The sequence below is a fragment of the Rhipicephalus microplus genome, chromosome 6, assembly GCF_043290135.1.
Source record: "Rhipicephalus microplus isolate Deutch F79 chromosome 6, USDA_Rmic, whole genome shotgun sequence".
In the NCBI taxonomy this organism is placed as follows: Eukaryota; Metazoa; Arthropoda; class Arachnida; order Ixodida; family Ixodidae; genus Rhipicephalus; species Rhipicephalus microplus.
In genome coordinates, this window is record NC_134705.1 from 191914117 (window position 1) to 191936550 (window position 22434).

At 47.9% G+C, this 22434-nt stretch overlaps 1 protein-coding gene across 3 annotated transcripts in view; it reads right to left on the reverse strand.

Moving 5' to 3' along the window:
• Positions 1–22434, reverse strand: part of LOC119166728 (protein numb) — a 132533-nt gene that overhangs the window by 21665 nt on the left and 88434 nt on the right. The gene's annotated exons all lie outside the window — the stretch shown is intronic.

A 22434-nucleotide genomic window follows, 5' to 3' on the forward strand; every position in this document is an offset into this window, starting at 1 on the left:
AAGGGATCGCGCGGGCCGATGGTGTTTTCCACGCGAGCTCGACGTAAGGCCTCGCGGCAAATTAAGTGAACGTGAGACGCGTTGACAGCGCGAGGAATCAATCTTCCCGGCGCACCCTCGTTAAATGTCTTCTGTTGGCCTCGTCGTCTGTCGAAACACAGACTGAGGAACGTGGCCGCAATTTTGAAAACAAAATCCGTGGAGTATAGGCGACGTTGACCACACAGGGGCGTAGCGAGAATTTTTTTTTTCGGGAGGTGGGGGTTTCAACCATACTTTGTATGTTTGTACGCGCGTTTGTATGCGTGCGTGTACATTCGCGGAGATTTGAACCCCCAGGATCACACGCTAAATTAAATGAACACTAAAGTCAAATAACAATTTACGTTAGAGTGAAAGCTCAACGTGCGACAACATTTACAACGACAACATTATCAACAACAGTACCCTATACTTACCGAGAAATTAAGGTAAATGCGCAAGAACGCAAGCGCCGCAGTAGGGCCTTTTCAAAATGATCCCGATGACATGAGACGGACCACCTACATTTATTCACTAGTAATCGATCTATGTGCACTAAATAAACAACCTTCCGTGCATCAAGATAAGCAATAAAATGCTGCTTATTCATTTCTGTTTCATTCATGGAAAAAAGAACCACCGGGACCTTACTATGGGGAATGGCGCGAGCGGTTAAAAAATTCAATTTTCGCGTGGTTACACGGGACAGGTGGTGCTATCTAGCGGGACGCTGTTGAAAAAAAAAGTGTCTGCAATCTCGAAGCCAATGGCGGGAAATTGACCAATTGCCGTTGTTGCTGCTGTGGCTCCCGCTGCTTTCGGTCTGCCGCTACAAGCGCAGTAAAGCCGGGCAACGCTGTGCACGGCAACAGTGACGTGAGCCGGTCCGGTCGGTCCGCTTCAAAAGGCGGGTAATTTGAAGAGCGCTAATCCGATGTGGACCACTAAAACGTGACTTTAGTTCAAAATAGGCTCTTCCTTGGCACAAAAGTGACACTACGAGGGTTCTAGACCACCATTTCAACAATCAACGTCGGCTTAATAGATGCCTTCAGTGTCCATTTAAAGACAAAAAAACACACGCAAACATGGCAGTCGCTTACAAACATGGCAGATCGCATTCTTATTCCATAATACTACCACATAACTGCATATGTGCGTGGCCGCCCCTGTGAGCGTCAGTGAAATCTAAAGCCACCGCTGCTAACAGGCGCGACCTAATTTTACGCTCGGTTCATGCGATTAACAGCAGCGTCCATATTACTAATTTCGCGACTTAGAGTCAAACAACTACGGCCAGTAAAATTCGGCGCGCCAGTCGCTTCCTCCTATCAGCGGTAGCATCGCAAGTCAGAGAACGACAAAAAAAAAGAAAAACATCCTTAATCAGCCTCAGAAATTTATCGAAAGCCATTCGGTTCGATGACACCGAAGATACGCAATCTCGGAAGCAGCTGTACAGAGAGAACTATTTCCAGGTGAAAATCTTTCAAGACGCAGTGTAAAAGGAAAGTGCGCCTTTTGAATTGCTTCTTCCTTGATATAAGCGCCATCGTTGTGTATGCGCACGGAAAATGTTGGCGTGACAACTTACACCGCATCATGCGATAAGCCGAGGTCGTTGTCAATGACAAACGTCAACTTGAAAACCTATAGGTATATAGATAGTCAGTGCCAGGGGGCTTTATACCACCATCACGATGGTGATGATGCTATATATTTTGAAATATTTTAACAAAGCGTTTACAGATAGTGTTCACCTTTTACATTTGGTTAGTCCTACAACACATCCCAATGGTTCAGATAGAGCATTCACACTCTGCAAGCGTTGCTGTGGAGCTTAGTTTATGAGCCTGGCTTCCGAGTGTGGGCCCAGCAGCGGCAATGAAATCTATCTCATTGTACACATTTATTTCTTTTGTTCGGCAATTCATCGTAAGGATGGTTGGCTTACAGCGCTTAATTGTCTTAGACCGGCTCGGGTTTTTCGGAGACGTCGTAAAGGAGGTGAACGGGTGAATTCGGCCGGCCAGTGTTCTTTAACGTGCGTGACAACGCACAGCACACGCGTGCCTCTAGCAATGCGATCAATCGAAAATGTGACCACCGAGGCCACACTTGGATACAGTATTTCCGTCGAGTCGGCTTAGAAAAGCGAACGCATTAAAAGAGATAAGGAAAAAAAAAACGGCATTCACCTATTTGTATCGCAAGATACAAGATAGATGAATATGCCAAGAATAGGAGGGTCTTTGACCAGAAAAAATACCAGACCAGTGCGATGCGGCGCATCTAATTTTTCTTTCTTTTTTTTAACTCTTTCTCCTCTTACCACTAGGTCTTTCATTCCGATTTTCCCCTCCCCCGTGCACTACTGCTGAGGTGTCCTCCCACTGAGAGACAGTTGCGGGGAGCACTTATATTTTCATTTCAAAATTACTTCCCCCCCCCCAAAATTACTTCCCCCCCCCCCCCCCGCCGACCAGTACGAACTTTTTTCGTCCGCTTGGAAATCATCCGTCATAGAGACTATAGACAAACGGGCGGACAGCACCTTTCATAACTTTTCCTACAATTTTCCACTGGCTTCATTGTCTCTCGGCCGCATTTGTTTCAGTTATTGTTACGCTTCAAGTCCAGCGGCTGCCACGAACCGTATACACGCGGCCACGACCGCGCAAGGTCACATTTTGTTGCCGAGAGGCAGGCACTCTCGCCGTCAGTGCAGGAAGTGCTCAAAGCGGATGTTTCGTTTTATTTGTTTTGCATTTATTTTAGAAGAGCGAGAGGGAGGGAGGAGGAGAGGGAAGAAGAGCTGTCTGAAGCGCATCCGCGCGCAACGTGCAGTCAGCCGTAGCGCGTCGCGTCGTCGTGAAACACTCTTCAAACCACTGCCAGGTAAGAACGACAAAAAAAAAAAAGTCGACTCGACAACAAAACGACCGGTGTGCCTAAATTATATAGGCCGCAAACGCGAGTAGAGTCAGAACCACCTTAAATTAATAATGCCAGTTCTACGTGGCGGTGGTGGTGCAAGAGATTTCCAGAAGAATAAACTTTATTTTAAGAAACCAGCAGGTTTAGGTGGCCGGGCCTATAGCATTCCATGCGGGGACGTCATGGGCTTGCCTCGACGCCGCCTCATGGGCGTGCTGGGTCGCCCAGGTTTGGTCGTCAAGAGCGGGGCTCCGCAGAGCCTCATTTCAGTGCGATTTTTTATTTTTTCCCCCTGCCATCGACGTGCTCAGTAGTACGGATTGTTTAGGGTGCGTCAACTGGACTGCCACTCGCTCGCTGGATTCCCTGCCGACCGGTTGTGCCCCCGCGATCTCCGACGACAGCGCCGCTCTGGCCGACTGGGCTCCCCCTACGCCATCTCCTAACACCGACAAGAGCTATCGCCAAGTGGTGCCCCGTCCTCGGACTCTTATGGCCATGTTTCATGTTTCCTATCTCTCTTCTGTCGTCGCTCGCTGTCTCTGAGCATCTCTCTCTTTCTTGAGGAAGGAAATCGAGGAAGGGGGCACGGGCTTGCGGTGGGCCACTGCCAGAATTGTGATGCCATAGAGACGTCACGATTACAACACAAGATTATTTTATCACTTGAAACACTGAATCACATTGCATTGACGCCGCCAACGCCTATAAGGTCAATTTTCGCAATTGATGGGGCACTTTTAAGCTAATTAAGTTCAAAAATAAAACGAAAAGCCTTTTGCATTTCTCGGCGCCACGATTCCTCCGATTTTGCGATGGGGTCTCCACACATTTAGCGCAGAGGACAAAACGCTCGTCGGACGATCTCGGCAGGTTGCAACACCAGGCGCGTCTGCTACAAAGCCCCTCTTAACATGCGCGAATGAGGCTATACACGGATGATATAGAGCGGAAAATGTATACGTTTACACGCGTCGAGCTCGCAAACGTCCCTGCAGCCCCCCACTAAACCACGTCGGCTTATTAAGCGCACGAACCCCATCGTCGACGTTGGACTCGCTCTCTGGATTTCGTGCCGACGGTTGCGCCCCCGGGATCTCCGACGACAGCGCAGCTCTGCGGCCGACTGGGCTTCCCCTACGCCATCTCCCGACGCCGACAAGAACTCTCGCCGAGTGGTGCCCCGTCCTCGGACTCCTGCGACCGTGTCCATCATTCCCATCTTCTGCTTACCTCCGTATGCGGCTGTCCCTGCGATCGCTCTCTCTATACCTTTTAATCATATATTTTTAATGCCTCCTTACCCCCATGCTAGGTGAGCTATTTACTGTTGAAGTGTCCTGCCCTTGAGAGACAGTTACGGGGCTCACTTTTCATTTAAGAATCACACACCCCGCCCCGTCACCGTTGCGGCAGTGGAGCTCAGCAAAGCGCGTCTAACGTAAAGAACGACGCTAAGCTCCCGCAGAGCTTACGACGACGTGCACAACGGGCCAAACGGGCGCCAGACACTGCACAGTAAACGCGACAGATAATAGGGAGTTTTAGTACTGCGTACGCTGCGTACGTGGCAGCGTTGCGTAAGTAAGGACGCCACGTTCTGCGTAGTGCGTATGCGCAGACCGCAACGCGCACGTATCGCGTTACGTACGCAGCCGCTACGTACGCACGCATGAGATGCGTGCGTGCGTACGTATGAGGTGATCGCGCCGCTCTCGAACAAGTTCGCGAGAGCGCGAGACTTCGTTTTGCAAGATGGCGGCATCGAAGGCAAGCACCGACCGGCTCTGTGGCTCAAAATATGGCCATAATCTGGCTATAACACTTGGATTGGCTCACATTGGCTGTCAACAACACGTGCTTCGATTTTGATCTACCAGATGGCGCAACACGCTTCACGCTCGTTACGTACGCGGGTACTACGGCGTACTAAAAGCCGATTAGTGGCAAACGACGCCACGTAACGCAAGGCGCTTGCGTGATGCGTACGTAGCACCATTCCGCAGTACTAAAACTCTCTAATGATACGGGACGCCGACAGCTATAGAGACAGTTGCTTCACAACATATGTTCTAAAAATTTAACTGTGGTGAGTTAAGGTGGATCGGTGCTTATAAGGTGATGACTGAGCTAAGCGCACATGGACAACAGGGCGTCTTTTGTAATTCAGGTGATATGCGGTGTTTAACGTCCAAAAACCATCATATAATTATGAGAGACGCCGTAGTCAAAGGCTCCGGAAATTTCGACCACCATGGGATTCTTTAACGTGCACCCAAATCTGAGCACACGGGCCTGTACAGCCTTTCCGCCTCCATCGAAAATCCAGCCGCCGTAGCCTGGAGTCGATCCCGCGACCTGCGGGTCAGCAGCCGTGTGGTACCTTATCACTAGACCACCGCGGCGGGGCGTCTTTGTTCGGCAAAGTGCACTTCATTCCATTAAATGGACACGAAATTGGGACACAATGACTTGGCTTAGATTGACAAACTGCTCTGAGAACACCAATTCATAGGCTGCACTATCATAAGTTCACATTTAGCCGAGCTACACTTTTAAATTTCGCGCCACGTATCATCAGAAGTTTCAAAACAGTATTTTGGGTATTTTCGCGACGTAGTCTCGATGAAATTTGCTGTAACCTCGTATGCTAGAACTATGGCATAAACAAAATGACAATGTACTTCATTTTTGCGGATCCGAAGCTATAGTATACGTAGTGACCCAATAGGCCGCATTCAAAATATATGACGTCACAAAATCTGTGACGTGCGGGAGTCCTGAGGTGGCGTCGCCACCCAAACACTTTCTTTTCGCGCGTTTTCTCGTTTGCCCAAGCGTCAGGTCGCGGTGAGAGTGGCGTTTTTGAGATTGTCAAATTGTACTTTGCCAATACGCGAAAAAAATCGTCTTTCTCTTTATAGTCCCTTTAAACGACGTACTTATAAGCCGACTAGCCCAGTCGTCGATTCTGTTACGCTATCGTTTGTCGCGAAAAAAATACGCATGTACCGTATACTGCGCGAGCCGCCCAATGTGAACACGATTGCAGAGAGATAAAAACAAAACGTCTAATTAAGTATGTTTTTTTACATAAAACTCTTATTGCACGCAGCACGTGTTCGAAATGTTCTTCGCCAGCAAAAGCTCCGTTCTTTCCTCGGTATTGTTCCAGTCGCACTCCCGCGAGCTTGATTTGTCACGAGGAAAAGAAAAAGGCTCGCGAGGGTCACCTCGCTTTTCTATTCGCGAGAAGGCCGCATCACTGAACACCGCGGCGACGTTTACGCTTTCCCTGTACTCTCGCGGTGGCTCTGAGCAGTCAAGGCCGACAGCCACGAAGCGGCCAGGATTTTTCTTTTTAGGGGCGAAGCTCCTAAAGCCGTGGGTCTATACACGATTGTCTTTCTGTCGTGGTACGTGACCGCCTGGTTCTATGAATCACTCAGCAGGTGGCGCTAGTGTGGACGGACGGACGGACGGACAGACAGACAGACAGACGGACGGACGGACAGACAGACAGACGGCCAGACAGACAGGCAGGCAGACGGACGGACGGACAGACAGACAGACCCAGACAGACAGACAGAGAGAGAGAGAGAGAGACAGACAGACAGACAGACAGACAGACAGACAGACAGACCCAGACAGACAGACAGACAGACAGACAGACAGACAGACAGACAGACAGACAGACAGACAGAGGCATAGCGTCCTAGATTTCCCTTGCCTGCCGGATTATCGGCAGTCACTTGGGAAGCGGCCGTCATCGGAACTATGGTGGCTAGATGGGGAGGTGTGCGAAACGGCGCGCCGTGGAGAGAGCGGACCTTCAGGATGCTGCGGCGGCGCTGCTGTCGGCACGGAGATGCGATGGAGATGCAAAAGACACTCGACCGGTTGCCTCCGCTGCGAAACAGCGGACTTCGCACGCTCTATAATCGAGCTATCTGCCAGAAATTTGCAAGATTAATGGCAACGCGTATGTCGTACAGTTCATCTTCCACTAAATACACTTTCACGTCGACATCATGCGAGGTAAAAAACATACGGTCACCTCCTTTTCCGTGTGTTAGACAACGGCGGAACCAGGGTGGTTTGAAGCCTGCCGTAACTTTCAATTTTGCGTGAGTATATATACACGCACGGATCAGTGGTGTAGCCCACCGGGCCCGTGCCCCCCCCCCCCCCCGAATTTTTTTTCTGCATGGGATACGTAGCACAAAATGACGCTCGACCACATCTGCCTGCCCGGTACCCACATAAATCAAGGAGGTGCCCCCACCCCCCCTGGCACGGACATTCATTAAGGGCGCTTGAACACCCCTCCCCCCCCACCCCCCACCCCGGGAAAAGTGGCTAACACCAGTGGCTACGCCACTGGTGTTAGACAAGCTGGTTCTGTACACTAAGGCTGTTTCTTGAAAATATTGTTATAACAGGGCGAGAACGCCTTTTAGGCATTTAAGTGGTGAGTGCATGCAACAGGGCCGCAACTAATGGGGGGTTGAGGGGGTTCTGACACCCCCCGAAATTTTTTTATGCTCTAACTTTTCGGGTGATACTAGAATACTTGCACGCCTTCACAGCGACCACCGGTTTGCCAAAGTTAGCCGTTCTACACAGAAACACCCCCCGAAAAAAATTCCTGGGTACGGCCGTGGTTTATGAGAATTGCATGCCACATGCAATTCCCATAAACTTAAGTTTTGGCAAGGATTGGCTTCCTTGCCTTTCAAAGTAGACAACGAGCAACATGTTCACTTGGAAGAGCCCAGGACAGGGCCATGCTTAAAATGAACATTTATTCAAAAATCTATCAATCTTGAGCAAAGTACAAGTACATAACACGAAAAAAAATATTTACAAATTCACATAATGCACAAAATTGTAACTGATACAAATGGACCAATGTAGCAAAACATCACATGTATGAGGTAAGACTTCACAATCACAGTAAGGAATGTTGAATGCTTCTGAGCAGCAGAACTTCTTAATTATCAACTCTTCGAGTTCACATAAAATAAGGCAAAATGGAACTTCATATTTACACGAACATTGAAATGTTCACAAGATAAATGCATTCCATTATGTTGTTCGCCTCATCTTAAGGTGCTTCATCTTGTCTCTTTTAGCCTGTCTTGATGCATTCTCACCTGCCACTAGAAAATGAAGCCTAGTTATCGCATAAAATCTGATCACTTCATTTGTGACCTGTACATTGTGCTGTGTGCAGCCAACCGTGTTAAGCTTGTTAATAGAGAGGCAGGAGATGAGATCTCTTATGCTGTTGCTCTTCAGCTTGTTAAAGCTAAAGCAGTGTGTAAATGCATCTTCCATTTTCAAGACCAGCTCTGTCAGTGCTTGTGAAGGGTACATCAGTCCTCCTCTATCCATGTGATTTGTTAAACTCGACTCTTTTGGACGCGGGCCCTCGCTGTCCCCTCGTAGCAACAACTCTGCACAGTCACCACATTTGGTTTTCTTTAGCATTCTTCGAGCTACATACCCACAAACATAGTATGTTACACGGGAGTCACTTTTTGCCCCAACCAAATCACGGTGGTCTGGAAGGGCATCACATGCACTTAACATCTCATGGACCTCATTGAGCTGCCCTACATCTAAAAGATCATCAAGCTTATTTTGCACAAATTTTAGGTCGCAACTGTTGCTCGGATCCAAAAGGCTATTTAACAGGCCCTCTGAAACATTGCCACGAGAGGGAGACCGTGCCAAGCTCTGAAAACTGAGGCAATTAGTGGAGATGAGGAATTGTGTCGGTGTTGGATGGTCATTACATCCCGACATCTGTCTCAAGACACCGAACAAGTTTTCAATGGGATCTTGGCTCAAGCGCGCTGTCAGCAGGTACTTGAAGCCCAAAGTCCCTGTAACATACTCTAGAAGTGACAGGGTACTCTCAAGTGTTACACGCAAGCCTTGGGCTGTAGACGCACTCAGGAATCCCAGTTTGACTCCAGAGGATTCCCAGCCATCCAGAAATTCTCTAAACTTCATTATGTGCTTCACTTGCTCACTATCTGGCCTCAAACCCTCTCGGCAGTGCCTTGAGGTCATTGCAGCAATAAGGTCTCTTATCATTACAACAAAATCAGAAGTGGCTGCTGTGCTGCCAGAGCCATACTGCCTCTCTACTTCTTCCTTATAGAGATATAGCCCTCTCAGGACTTCATCACTGAAGAACCTGAAAGCTAGATTCACGCGCTGTTTCTCAAATCCGTTCGGGCAACAAACAGCCATTGACACATGAGGCATTGCTTTTAAAGTGACAGTGCTTCGGCTGTCACAGCGGAATGCCTCTTTCACAAACTCACTACCAACCCGCCCACCGGGTGTAAGGAGTCCTGTAGATGTGACAGCATTGCGAACACATTTGACAAGATGGGGAAAGTCGGAAATAAAATGTAAATAGCGACTTGAGTCTACTGGATGTTGCACTTTACACACTGTGTTTGACAGTTTTCCAGTGATGCCAAAGATTGTCCACATACTTCTGTTCCATGTGGCCCCATCGCATGTTATGAAGTCAACAAATAGCCCACAGTTTTCTGCACAAATCACTGCGTCCAGAATAATTTTTGACAACACGTCAGCTTTCACATTGCCCCGAGAACCGAACACTCCAAGAATCTGTTGCCACTTCCCAGTTAATGGCTGAAAAAGAAGCACAAGGCCATGATCACAAACGACTCCTTCTTGGTCCGCAGAAGTGTAGGATCCGAGGTCAACAAAACCATCAATTTGACCATTCTTGCTGACCGCCAAGCTTTCCGACAGCTTCAATTCATCTACAAGGATACCACCATGTCGGTGGCAAGGTTCAATGTCTTTGGCCTTCTCAGCAAGAGCAGCAAGCAGATTTTCATTAAACCCAAAGCCGCCTTTGTATTTTCTCACGTACTTCTGCAAGCACGAAGGACTCGGCACTACCATCAGTTTGTGTGCGCGAATGTGCTCGTAGAGCCGTGGACTCTTCATGTGCATGATAATGCATTCGAGAATCCAGCCCTTTTCAAATTTCATCCCGTTTGTTGCTTTTCTTTTGGAGGCTTCAAAACATGCGCGAACTTGCATTTGCTGCTTAGCCGTGAGGCTTTTCAGCTTTTCCTCAAACTGTACGGCACTCATGACTTCATTGTCATGTTTCATCTGTTGTAGCTTTTCCTCAAGTCTTATGATACTGCGCTTGTGCCGTCGAACTTGAGCATTCTTCGCAGCCAATTTACGTGACTTGACCACGACAACATTTCTAGCTCTTGTACGCTTGTAAGAAGCTTGGTTTAAGAGCAGCTTGCGGGCGTACTTGCATTGCACACATCGACTATTGTTCTGACAGGTACCGAAGCAGTTCTTACTGTATAGCTTGCTTCCGTGAACCTTGTGGTTCCTCGTGGTTAGCAGTTTGTCGTCGCTGATACCCATCCCAAGCCCCTCGCACGGTGTCATCGAATTCATATCAAACAAAATACCCTTTACAGCATCTGAGCTATTAACATTCACAGCTTTGATCACTGATCCCTGTACGTAAACAGTGCAGTGAACGCCAGTTTCGGACAATGTACATAAGAGTAGCTTCTGAAAGCAGAGTGAACTACCGTTCACCTCGCAAACTGAAAATGCCATGACATCGGGAGCATTGGGTACCAAATGCTTACACCAATACTTGCTAGGAAGGTCCTCGTCTCTGATGCTCTCGAGCCACTTTTCAACGGCAGAATGCGGCGTTGCCTCAGCGGTGGAGCACTCCGAGTCCACTCCTCCATCGGTAACACAAATTTCACCGACTTCAGTGACATCACATACGGAGTCATCTTTCCTACGCTTTCGCGGCACGCCACCATTCGACGCTGCTGTTTTCCTTTTCGGTGGGAGCTTCTTCGTAAGGTACGACGGAACATTCGGGAAAACAGTCGGTATGGCGTCGGGAGTCAGGCAGGGACGGTCTCGGGGAATTTCGACGGTTTCACCATTGATTACATGCTTGTACGTCCGAACGATAAATCGTTCATCAAAATGCGCTTCGCAAATGACACAGTTTTTCTCCAGTGGCTTGTCTGCACGCGGGATCAAGCGCTCCCAAGCCTTGCGTCGTTCGTCGTCCTCAGGAGCGGTGAAAAGGGACGCCTTTTTACCTTGCTTTCTGGCGGAAACATACCCAGCAGTGCATCCTGGAGCAAAGCAGTGTCTCTGTCTCTTTTCATTCACCATAGCTGTCGCGAGCACGGCGGCATTGCATAAAGAAATCACTGAAAGCAGCGGCAGCACGACAGCACTTCGCTAAAACACACGTGTTCCCCGATGCACCACGAGCAAGAAGGCATCTCCGTGGCGACAAGCGCGCCACCTAGCAGCGTCATGGAGCACTGGCGCGCCTCCTCTCGCAGCGCAGGCTGCCCGATGCTGACACCTCCCCATCTAGCCACCATAATCGGAACTATGGTGGTGGCGCCACTTAAGCAGGGGTGTCTTCAAATAAGTTTTTACGTTTTGCCAAACCTCAAAGCCTTTTGCCAAACCTCGAAGCATAGCAAGGGTCTCCTGAGGCTACTGAAACAAATGAATAAAAAAAAAAGAGTACCATCAAGGAAGGATTCAAGTCGGACCATAAAAGGACGTCACTATAAGCTAACCCTATTTCCAAAAAAAGCAGCGTCATATATAGCAGTAGCAACTACGCACGCGTCCATCGCCTCATAGGCTCGTCAGAATATACGCGACAAGGAGAATGACAAAAACTTATCGATCTAAAAAAAAACATTGGAATAAACTATATTCGCCACCATGCGGAAACACGGATGTGCCACTCACGAATTATCTTTTTTAATGTAGTATACGTTTTATGCACAACTATAAAGTACCAACTAAAGCCCAAGAATCAGTTTTACGAAGCTCTTCCCCATCTAAAAACCCACGTGACCTTCAAGCGGTGACGCCACATCATGAAGTCAAACTTAGTAAAGTGAAGCTTTGGACTATCTGGTTTAGCATTACCAAAAGTTGACAGCGCGATATTCTACACGGTGTCCCCGTGTAGAATATCGCGCTGTTCCTGCTTCATCACCGGAAGTCATTGTGCGACGCCACGGTTCGCCGAAACTTGTGGAGTCATCACGACGTCATGGTGACGTCATCACACGGCATCGTCGCTCGTTCAAAGGTGGGTGCGCGGATCTCAGAGCCAGTGCAAGTCCCCGTGGACTGCATGCTTCCGATCTCGAAAGCAGTTTAAAACCCCGTAGAGTGCAGCAAGCTTCGGCGAGTGGGAGGATGAAGACTGTCTTATAAGAAGCAAAAGCACACAAATTTCAGCTTCCAGTCGGACCTGTGTGTCTTTTGAAGCAGCGATCTAACAAGTTAACGCCTGTCGTGTCTTATGCCCCCTTCCTTCCCACAAAAGTGAGACCTTTACGCTTGACCTATACGCAACGAGTCAAAAGAGGCGCGCATATTAATCGACGGTCCAAGGTTCTTTCCAGAAGTCAACAAAACAATCAAAGCGACTCTTGCAGCGACCTCTGGCCCGCACCGGTTCCCATCACAGAGCAACTGCTCGCCACGTTATACGCCATCCTCCACGTAAGCGTGGGAAAAGACCGACCTTCCCGTCACTGAAAACGCACGAAGCCACGTTACCGTCGCAAATCACAGAGCGATCGACGCATGCGCATTAGCATTTGTTGTCGGGGACGGGGCACAGCTCACGATTCGGCCTTCGTTTCGACCACGGTGCAAAGTTTCGTTTTGAAGCGAGACGGTGAGTTACCGGCCGCAGCCCAAGGCACGTCTGTTGGACGCACCACATACGGTTAAACCACGGCCTCCACAATCAGCTTCCACGATTTCTTCGACACATGATGAGCACAAGTAGTAGTAGTAGAAGTAGTAGTAGTAGTAGTAGTAGTAGTAGTAGTAGTAGTAGTAGTAGTAGTAGACATTTATTAAGAAAAAAAACAGAGGTTGCTAGGGAGACCAGCCTCTAGTGGGTCAGCCTCCCTGCAGTACTAGGTGGAGTCTCTAGTCAAGGACCCCATTGGTCGTGGCCACTGTCCTGGCACGCTGGACCATGGTTCGTAGGGCCGCAAGGTCCTGGCGACCGAGCAGGGTCGCCTCCCTGTCCTCTACTGTTGGATTTGGGTTCGGGGGTAAAGAAGGATTGAGCTGGCATGCCCATACCATGTGGTAGGTGTCAGCCACCACCGCATAGTACTGGCTGATGTCGGAAAAGTAAGAGTCAAAGTGTTTAAGCACTGCCGGGCACAGTAAAGTATTGGTAAATAGCCGGAGAATAATTCTCTCGTCCGCCTTCCTAAGTCCTTTGCAGGGCGGAGGAAAACGACGGTGGGAGTCCCGGTAATAGGTAATTATCTCTCTATAGGTTGGGAGAGGAACGCAAGGAGTCTGTTTGACACATCACATACGGTTGAACCACACGTATAGCCTTCGGGATTGGCTCCCACACCGACTTCAACACATAGTGAGCATGCCTGCCGGACACGTCCTGTACGGTTGGACCATGGCTTCCGAGATCGACTCCGTGAGAGCGCCTTCGCTGCGGTGCCGGGGATATAACCGCCCTGTGTCGTCTTTCGGTTTTTTCCTCGGTCCGCGTCAGACCTGGCAAAGCGCGTTACAAGACGCAGACTATGGTCACGAGCCACGTTCGGACACACGCCACAGGGCGGGCAAAGCGGTCACGGACATCACTGTGCTATACTGTATACCTACAACTGTCCTTGTGATGATGATGATATATGTTGTTTAATGGCGCAAGGGCCATTGATGGCCAAAGAGCGCCAGGAAATGATATCGGATGGGAGCAACGGTTGTGGTAAATGGCTGTAAAAGGGCCTAAAATTCTGCGCTTTAAAGATGCGTAAGACATATATATTTATTAAAATCATGAAAGTGAAGTGAAGCATGCCTGGTTGAGAATGAGTCTTTAGTTATGATGACATCATAAAATAGGAGCGTTATATTAGCACCGATTTCTCGCCAGCGCCCTTGGTCGCAACAACTGTCCTTGCGAACTACAAACCACTACATGCTCTTCGTCGTCTCGGACCCCACCACGGGGCGCCGCTCAAGTGTCACGCTGGATGTCACACTTTCTTTCGCACGCCGCGGCGAACACACCACGTTCAGAGAGAGCTGAAGACGGTCGTGCGAGTATATACTTTCGTATAGGCACTAGCGCCACGCAACAAACGAAAAAAAAAAGCACGCGCATCTACCACGGACGTGGTGGCCCGTCGTCCCGCGTCCACGAAATGGCAAAAAGGGTCGCCGCGGCGGCTTTCGGAAACCCGCCTTTCGCGCGCACGAGCACGCATACACAACACACACACACGCACGCGTTCTATACCGTGTACAATATACATTAGCCGGCGAGCGAGCAGGCTATCGATCCGGTCACGAAGATCGGCAAGGCCTCCTCGCAAAACGTGCAGCCACTTTTTTGTGTTTTTTGTTTTAAATAAAAAAAAAACGAGCGCGTGATTGCAGAGGCGGCACTCCGTCCCCCTACGGCAACAACGCAACAGCGTATAGCACGCTAAATCGGAAGCAGCGGAGAGGGGAAACAATGAATGAGGCACGTGGGATGAGAGCCGAGAGCTGAAAGATGGAGCACTTACGGTGGTTGTAAAAAACTTATTTGTTCGAAGGCCAAAACGTACAATAATAGAGATTTTTAGTACTGTGGAATGGTGATACGTACGCATCACGCAAGCGCCTTGCGTTACGTGGCGTCGTTTGCCACTAATCGGCTTTTAGTACGCCGTAGTACCCGCGTATACGTAACGAGCGTGAAGCGTGTTGCGCCATCTGGTAGATCAAAATAGAAGCACGTGTTGTTGACAGCCAATGTGAGCCAATCCAAGTGTTATAGCCAGATTATGGCCATATTTTAAGCCACAGAGCCGGTCGGTGCTTGCCTTCGACACCGCCATTTTGCAAAACGATGTCTCGCGCTATCGCGAACTTGTTCGAGAGCGGCGCGATCACCGCATACGTACGCACGCACGCATCTCATGCGCGCGTACGTAACAGCTGCGTACGTAACGCGATACGTGCGCGCTGCGGTCTGCGCATGCGCAGTACGCAGAACGTGGCGTTCTTACGTACGCAACGCCGCCACGTACGCAGTACTAAAGCTCTCTAATATTATACCCGGCGGCGTGTACGAACAGGCACCGCGGTTGCATCTGCCGGAATGCCAAACGGTGCCAACGCGTCGTAAGGGCTATGAGATTGTATTAATGGAGAATATTGTATCTATAGCTAACAGGGAAGACGAGCCCCTAAATTTACACTTCATTCATAAGTTTGTATTAGCCCACGAGCGCTTCGCACGTGCCTAATAAACCACCATTACTTATACGTCAGTGATACATAGCTCCAACCAAAGGATTACACACTGAGGCCACTCAGCTCTTCCAATATATGCATCTCGTGACCTCACGTGTTCACCAAGATGGGTGTCTCTATACGCTTCCGCTGCTGCGGTCAGTCAGACGAATACACACCCCAAAAGCGAAGAGTGCCAGCTGATGAAATACCGAGACGCCTAGTCAATTACAAACCTAAACACCCAGTCGCTTCACCAAGTCCAGTTTCGGAGAAACAAACAAACTGTGAAGAAGAAAACGCATCGTTGGTAAGCAACATCGCCACCGCTTGGGTACTGGGTTCTGGGCTTCTCTCGCTCGGCTCGTGCTGATCATCGCCAGCATCTCTGCTTGACCGTTGCTCTTGCCCGATCGTGTTTCATCGTTGGACCCCCGTCGCAACAGTCGCCAATAAACCCTTTTTCAATTGGTGGAGGGTGCTTACATTCCCCGTCGCCTGAACCTGGGTGCTGCCATTCGCCGTCGCCTAAACCTGGACCTGCGCAACCGAACGCTACCTCCCATCATGGCTACCAACAACGCGCAACCTGGCTCTTCCACTCCATCTCCCAGCAAACAAACAAACAAATAAACAAATAAATAAATAAATAAAAGAAGAGGCTGTTCCCCGAACACGCGCCGTGCCCGAACGCTAACCACACGGAGCGTTCTTTTTTTTAAGCTGGAGTGACCAGACGCGTTGAAGCGGGACACGCCCCACTTTCGGGGGGGGGGGGGGTGTCCGGCACTGACCGCTTCGTGCCGTTTTCATGCACCGTCGGCGAGAAGTTAAATGGAACACAACTCATCGGCAGCTGCATTTGTCCACGGGATAGTGGCTTACGTCGAAAACGACTCTGGAACACGCAAGGTCACTTAGTAATTTTTTTATGCGATAGAAATGTTTTAATAATAATAATAATAATAATAATAATAATAATAATAATAATAATAATAATAATAATAATAATGTGGGGTTCTACGTCAAAAAACCACGACATAATTACGGGGGACGCCTCCGGGTCCTCCCGCCCATCTGGCGTTCTTTTAACGAGCACTCATGAAATCGCACAGTACACGGGACCTATGGCATTTGGCCTCCGTCTAAAAAAATGCGACCACGGGGATCGAACCGGCGACTTCCGAGTCAACAGCCAAGCACCATCATGAGAGCTCAACTCTGGCGGACTGCAGAACTTTCTAAGCAGTTGTTGATGAACGTGTAATCGTTTAACATCGACTGTTTGCAGTTTGTATTGTATACATGTTCTGTGTATGACTTCTTCCACGTTGTGGACATTGTTGCGTTTTACCAGTGCGTGCGTATTACGCACATTTTGTGACAGGAGGTCCCCCTTCAGCCAAGTGCTGTGGAAAGTCGCGTACGGTTATTCATTCATTTCATTCACTGTTTATTCAGACAAAAACAATGATTGCCTAGGTTGAAGGGACTAAAGGCAGATTACTTCTGCCTGACTAAGGTCCCTCCAGCCATACATTTGCTCAGGTGAAGTGGAACAAAGGAATACAAATTTCATTCTGCTTTTGAATGAGGGGACACAAAATTCAAATTCAAAACAAGTATAACAGATGTCGACACATACATATATGTACATATACGACACATACGTAAGCACGCACGTTTTATGTGAAAATTAAAGAAACTGACAGCTACCCAGAACATGTAATAAGACGACTGCACGGATGGAAAGATTGTCTCTAATGCCTAGTTCACACTGAAACATCCGCTTTCTACGGCGACCGAAATTCCCCTGCCGCCGAAACGCAGCGTCGTTCGCACTGGACGCGCCCCGCGCCGCCGAATATGCCATTCACCATGGGGTGAATGCTGGACGGATGCGCTATCACCCGGTCGTTGTCACTTCTCGCAAACGCTACTACGATATCCGGTGGTGTATACTTCGACGATTCTCGTACGCAAGAAGCAAGAAAGCACAGTACTGCTTACTTTGCTGGCAAGTGGCTGTCTTGTAATGCACGAAGAGCAGAAAAACCACCGACGCCAGCGGCGTTGGTGGGTTCGTTTTGCTTTGCAAGACCGCAACAAGCTCGGTCGCGCCAACAGCAAGCTCGGTCACCTCTTTCACGAAATACGGAGGCGGAGTAGGCACAGAGTAGGTTATTGGTTTCACATTCAGTTACGTGCACTGCAGCATAACAAGTGAGTAGGGCTTGGCCGCCATTTTTCAAAATTCCTTGACTAGCGCTCCTATTGGTCCGCGGTGACCGATTCGGCGGCAGACGCCGCAAAAATCGGTCCAAGAGCGATCGGCGCGGAGAAGGCCCTTTCGGCGGATCTCACCGCCGCCGAACCGGATTCGGAGCACTTTCGGCGGCCGAAATGCTCAGTGTGAACGTGGCCTTATAGCGACTAAAACCAACCTCGTTTATCGCGCAAGAAGTGGATTTTTATTTTTATTTCTTCATAGAAAACCGCGAAAAATGGCCTGTGGCGTCTCTGGTGGCAAAAACATAAACTATCATGAATGCCCTGTCACGTGACCATGCGTTAATGTACACGGTCAGCAATTTATTGATTAGTACTGAAATATTGTTTAAATCTCTATAGCAAAATATAACATTTTATAAAAGTATACGCATAAGCTTGCGTTAGTAGTACGCATCAAAAGTGGCGCTGCCTTTGCGCGACATATGCGCAGTTCCGTTTTCGATTACTTGGCCTGGAGACGCGGTACCAATGCAGGGCAGCTATAGAGAGCCACACCGTCTCATTGTAACGGCTTGTTATTTACAAAAAAACTGTTGTAAAGCGCATAATAAACGTGGTTAAGCATAGTTTCAGGAAATCGTGCGATATAAGAACAACGACAGCATGCATAAGCCACCAGAAAGGCTATCGGCATCGCCATCAATACTCAGAGCTGCCAAAAAAAAAGGCACTACCGTGTTCAGAGCCTTTCAGATCGAAAAATAGTGCTTACAGAATGACTACGAGCTCTTGGGATTAACTACTGCAGCTACGATCACTACGAAGGTGTGCACTTTCTGTCGCGCAAGAAAAAAAAAAAAAAACTGGATCGAAAAAAGTCAGTTGTCGGTCCCTTTAATACACTCCAATCTCTTTATAACAAAGTTGCATTTTGCACGAAAGTAAGTTTGTTGTATCTAAAAACTTGTTATAAAGACATATTTCCAAAACTACACCTTTCGAAAGACTATTCTTCATTTGCTTCGTCATAACCGATATTTCGTTATATCGGGACTCGTTATATTGAGGTTAGAAGGTAAACTTAAGCTGACATGTAATCGACTAAGGTTGCACGGCGGGCTTGTTGGTTATTCGTGTCCTTCGATGTATAGCGCATCCAGGACGGGACAGAGAAGAAGACACGGAACACATACGCGGCGCAATGCATGTGTAGAGCGCCGTGTACGTGTTCTGTGTCTTCTTCTCTGTCTCGTCCCGGATGCGCTATACCTCGAACAACATAAAGCTGAAATCGCGATGCACTGATCAACATAAAATCGCGAGCGCTCGCGTTACAAGCCGGTCCGTCTGGAAAACGCAACGAAAGCATGCGCGACAGCACTTCGATCGGGTCCTGGCAAGTTACGTATACGGAGTCTTTCGTTACGCACACACTGCGTGCGTTCCAAGGACATTGCGTGCACTGAGCGAATGCGTTGGCGACAGGAAGCGGGCATGTAGGTATACCACGCGGGCATGCGTTGCATTCGTCTGGCTCAGTTCGTTTGCCTAAGCGGGTAAAAGAAGAAAGAAAAAACTAACATTAATAATCATAAAGACAGACCTCTTTTAACTAGTATACGACCGGCTGGCTCGGTTCGTATGCCTAAGCGGGTGAAAGAAGGAAAAAAATTAACATTAATAATCATAAAGACAAACCTCTTTTAACTAGTATACGACCGGCTGGCTCGGTTCGTTTGCCTAAGCGGGTAAAAGAAGAAGAAAAAAAAACTAACATTCATAATCACAAAGACAGACCTCTTTTAACTACAGTATACGACACGAGAACCACCGTTGGAACGGGGCAGTCCTATACAGACCGGTCTCTCGGAGCGTTGCTGCATACTCGGGTAATGCGATCGTACAAGGTGGGCCTCAGAAAGGATTGCCAGCTGTGGATGAAATGACTCGGGGGGGAAACACGCCACGAAGGACGAAGCAGTGCTTTAGTATAAGCGTCCAACTTGGGTCTACGGCAGACGGTGTTCAGGCTTCGTACATTCGTGCAGTGTATATATGCCACGAAACAGAGAATACAGCGAAAAGAAATCGACGAGGCACAGACGCCTAATTCGTTCATTTTAAAGCTTTCTTTCAAACAATACTCTGTGCTAATAATAATAATAATAATAATAATAATAATAATAATAATAATAATAATAATAATAATAGGGTGCTAGTCGCAAGCTTTCCGCGCATTAGACGTCTTTTTTTTTCGCAGATTATCCGTTCGCAGATATGACGCCACGCTTACACGTGCTTTACCCCCGTATTCACAAACGCTCCTCGACTCGACATTCACCCTTCACTTGACGAAGTTGAGCACTGCGCCGCTGCTCGGCTTAAAATGACCCCGCGCTGCTCGAGAATCGCACCACATTATCGCTGATATGCAGTAACTTGCCGTGCCTAGAGAGGAAGCTTCCATCGGCTTTCTCAAGCGAAGGTGAAGCGTTCAGTGAAGGGACGTTCTAGAATACGAGGGTTACACACATTACACTCACTTAATCTAACCCCAAATTCAACAAGCAAAAAAAAAAAGTGAAAAGAGTGCTAGGTCTGACCACATCTCGTGATGATCCCGAGGAGATAAGGACGAAATGCTCGTTGGTCGCCATGTATGACGACTTCCGTAAAAGAGTAAAGCCAACGACATCTGGGGACAGAGAGAGAGATGCTGGGGAGAAAATCCTCGGGGAGAAATGCCAAAATCCTCGCTTGTATAGCGCCAATGCTCCCCTGTCGTGAGAATGGCATTGCTGCAGGGAAATTAGATTGATATGTGGGGTTTAACGTTCCAAAAACCACCTTTATAAAAGACGCATGCATGGGATTCGAATCACGTCACACGTCACGTGACTGATTCGTCCACGATCGCGACCGTCGTGTGAACACAGTTTAAAAAAAAAAAAAACTTTAAGCGGGCAAATTTTTCTCCCGACATATACATTAGCAGAATCTTTCCAGATTGCATTCGTAGACGAGAGTTGCAAGCGAATCTCGGTACCAATTATTGGACAGGTTCCCGTTTATCGATTTGGTGCTGCTAGTAAGAAATCCCTAAAGGTCAAAATAGGCACACAAAATATAAATAATAAAGCACAAAGGAAGCGACGAGCGAAGCAGCGAACTGAACAAAGAGACCATCGCGAAGAAGCGCTGACCCATGCGGAAACGCGGAGTTCCCCTAAAAGCATTCTTTCTTGCTTGCCTTTGCTCTGTGAGATAATAGTTTCGAAACCGGACCGCACGCGAGGATGCTATAAATACGCGGACGTCTTTTCAATTTTTTTTTCTTCTCGTTTCACTCACTTCTACTACGCCATTCAAAGCAGCGAGGAGAAAGTCTCAATTTCCGCGGCCTATACCGTTTCTATACTATAGTCACGTATTCACTTTCGTATTCACGACCTGATCCGGGCACCAGGAATAGAACGGCGACAGGGTATAGGAGAGGAAACGGGAGAAACGGCACAATTAACAATAAACTAAATATAGAGAGAGATATTAAACGAAATTAAACAAAAGGAAACGGAAGCAAGAAATAATGAAAGAAGTAACACGGTCCCTTATCCTAAAATTAAAAGAGGGCACCGACCCAGGGAAAAAAAATACAGTAAAAGGCGTTTCGGCTTCCATGGCGGGAAAGGGCCTTGTTCACAATGAAGGCGAGGGCGAGTGAATCGACGTTTTATGAGGGATTTAAAACGTAACGTAAGTAGAAGGCGTGAACGCGAAGAATGGTTCGGACATTTCGGTTCAATGCATTATCCGTCGTTTCAATCAGAATCTGTCTCTTAAGACACCACTGAGAATTCATTTCGTGCAGCGACGAAAACTTTAAGAATCAATGGTTTAACAAAACTGCGTGAAATTAAAGATCCTGGGTAGAGAGGTGTATTATATATATATATATATATATATATATATATATACATATATATATATATATATATATATATATATATATATATATATATATATACATATATATATATATATATATATATATATATATATATATATATATATATATATATATATATATATATATATATATATATAGCTCAACGGCATGCTGCGCAACTTCTGCGCAAGCTCAACGGCATGCTGCGCAACTTCTGTAATCGATCCAGTGCAGTCTACTTCATTGATCATGGTTTTGAATGGATACCTGCCTATCGAGTCCTCGCTGCCGATGGACTACATCCCAGCTTCGAGGGTTCAAGCCTCATAGCAAGCCACATCCGCCAGCTTTTCCCCAGGAGAATGCTTGACGCCACGTTGTCCTGGTGTGACCACTCGGCAGAACAGCCCCCAATCTCCCCGAAACAGAATTCAAGATCAAGAGACAGAGTGTCAACCTACGTTCTGAACTCCAAGTCTCCGAACAATCCAGCCGCAAGTAGCCAGTGACTACAGGACTTCTCTGGTAATCAAAATTTAGGTACTGCTTCTGCATGTTTTCTTAAGTGCCGGAAGGTGACTGAAAAACGCATTCGCGCGGAACAGCATGTTGCGTGCCTCAGGGAATATGTAAATGCTTCTAAAATTCCCAAAGGTCTTAGGCTTTATGTGAACCCTGCTACCTCTGAACTGTCAAATGCAAATAGGCTTAGGTGGCGGGATGTGCTGACCAATGCTTCACTTGAGCTTATTCGCATTATCATAAATCACTATGAAACGTCAATTGATAAGCTTCTGAAAGAAGAAACTACTCTATCCAGGCAACTCGTTCCTCACGAAGCACATTTGCTGAATGTACATGAGGAAAGAAAGCTAAACGCCTTAGGCAAAATAAAAGCTCAGAAACTATTGCGGGACGATGTTCCAGCA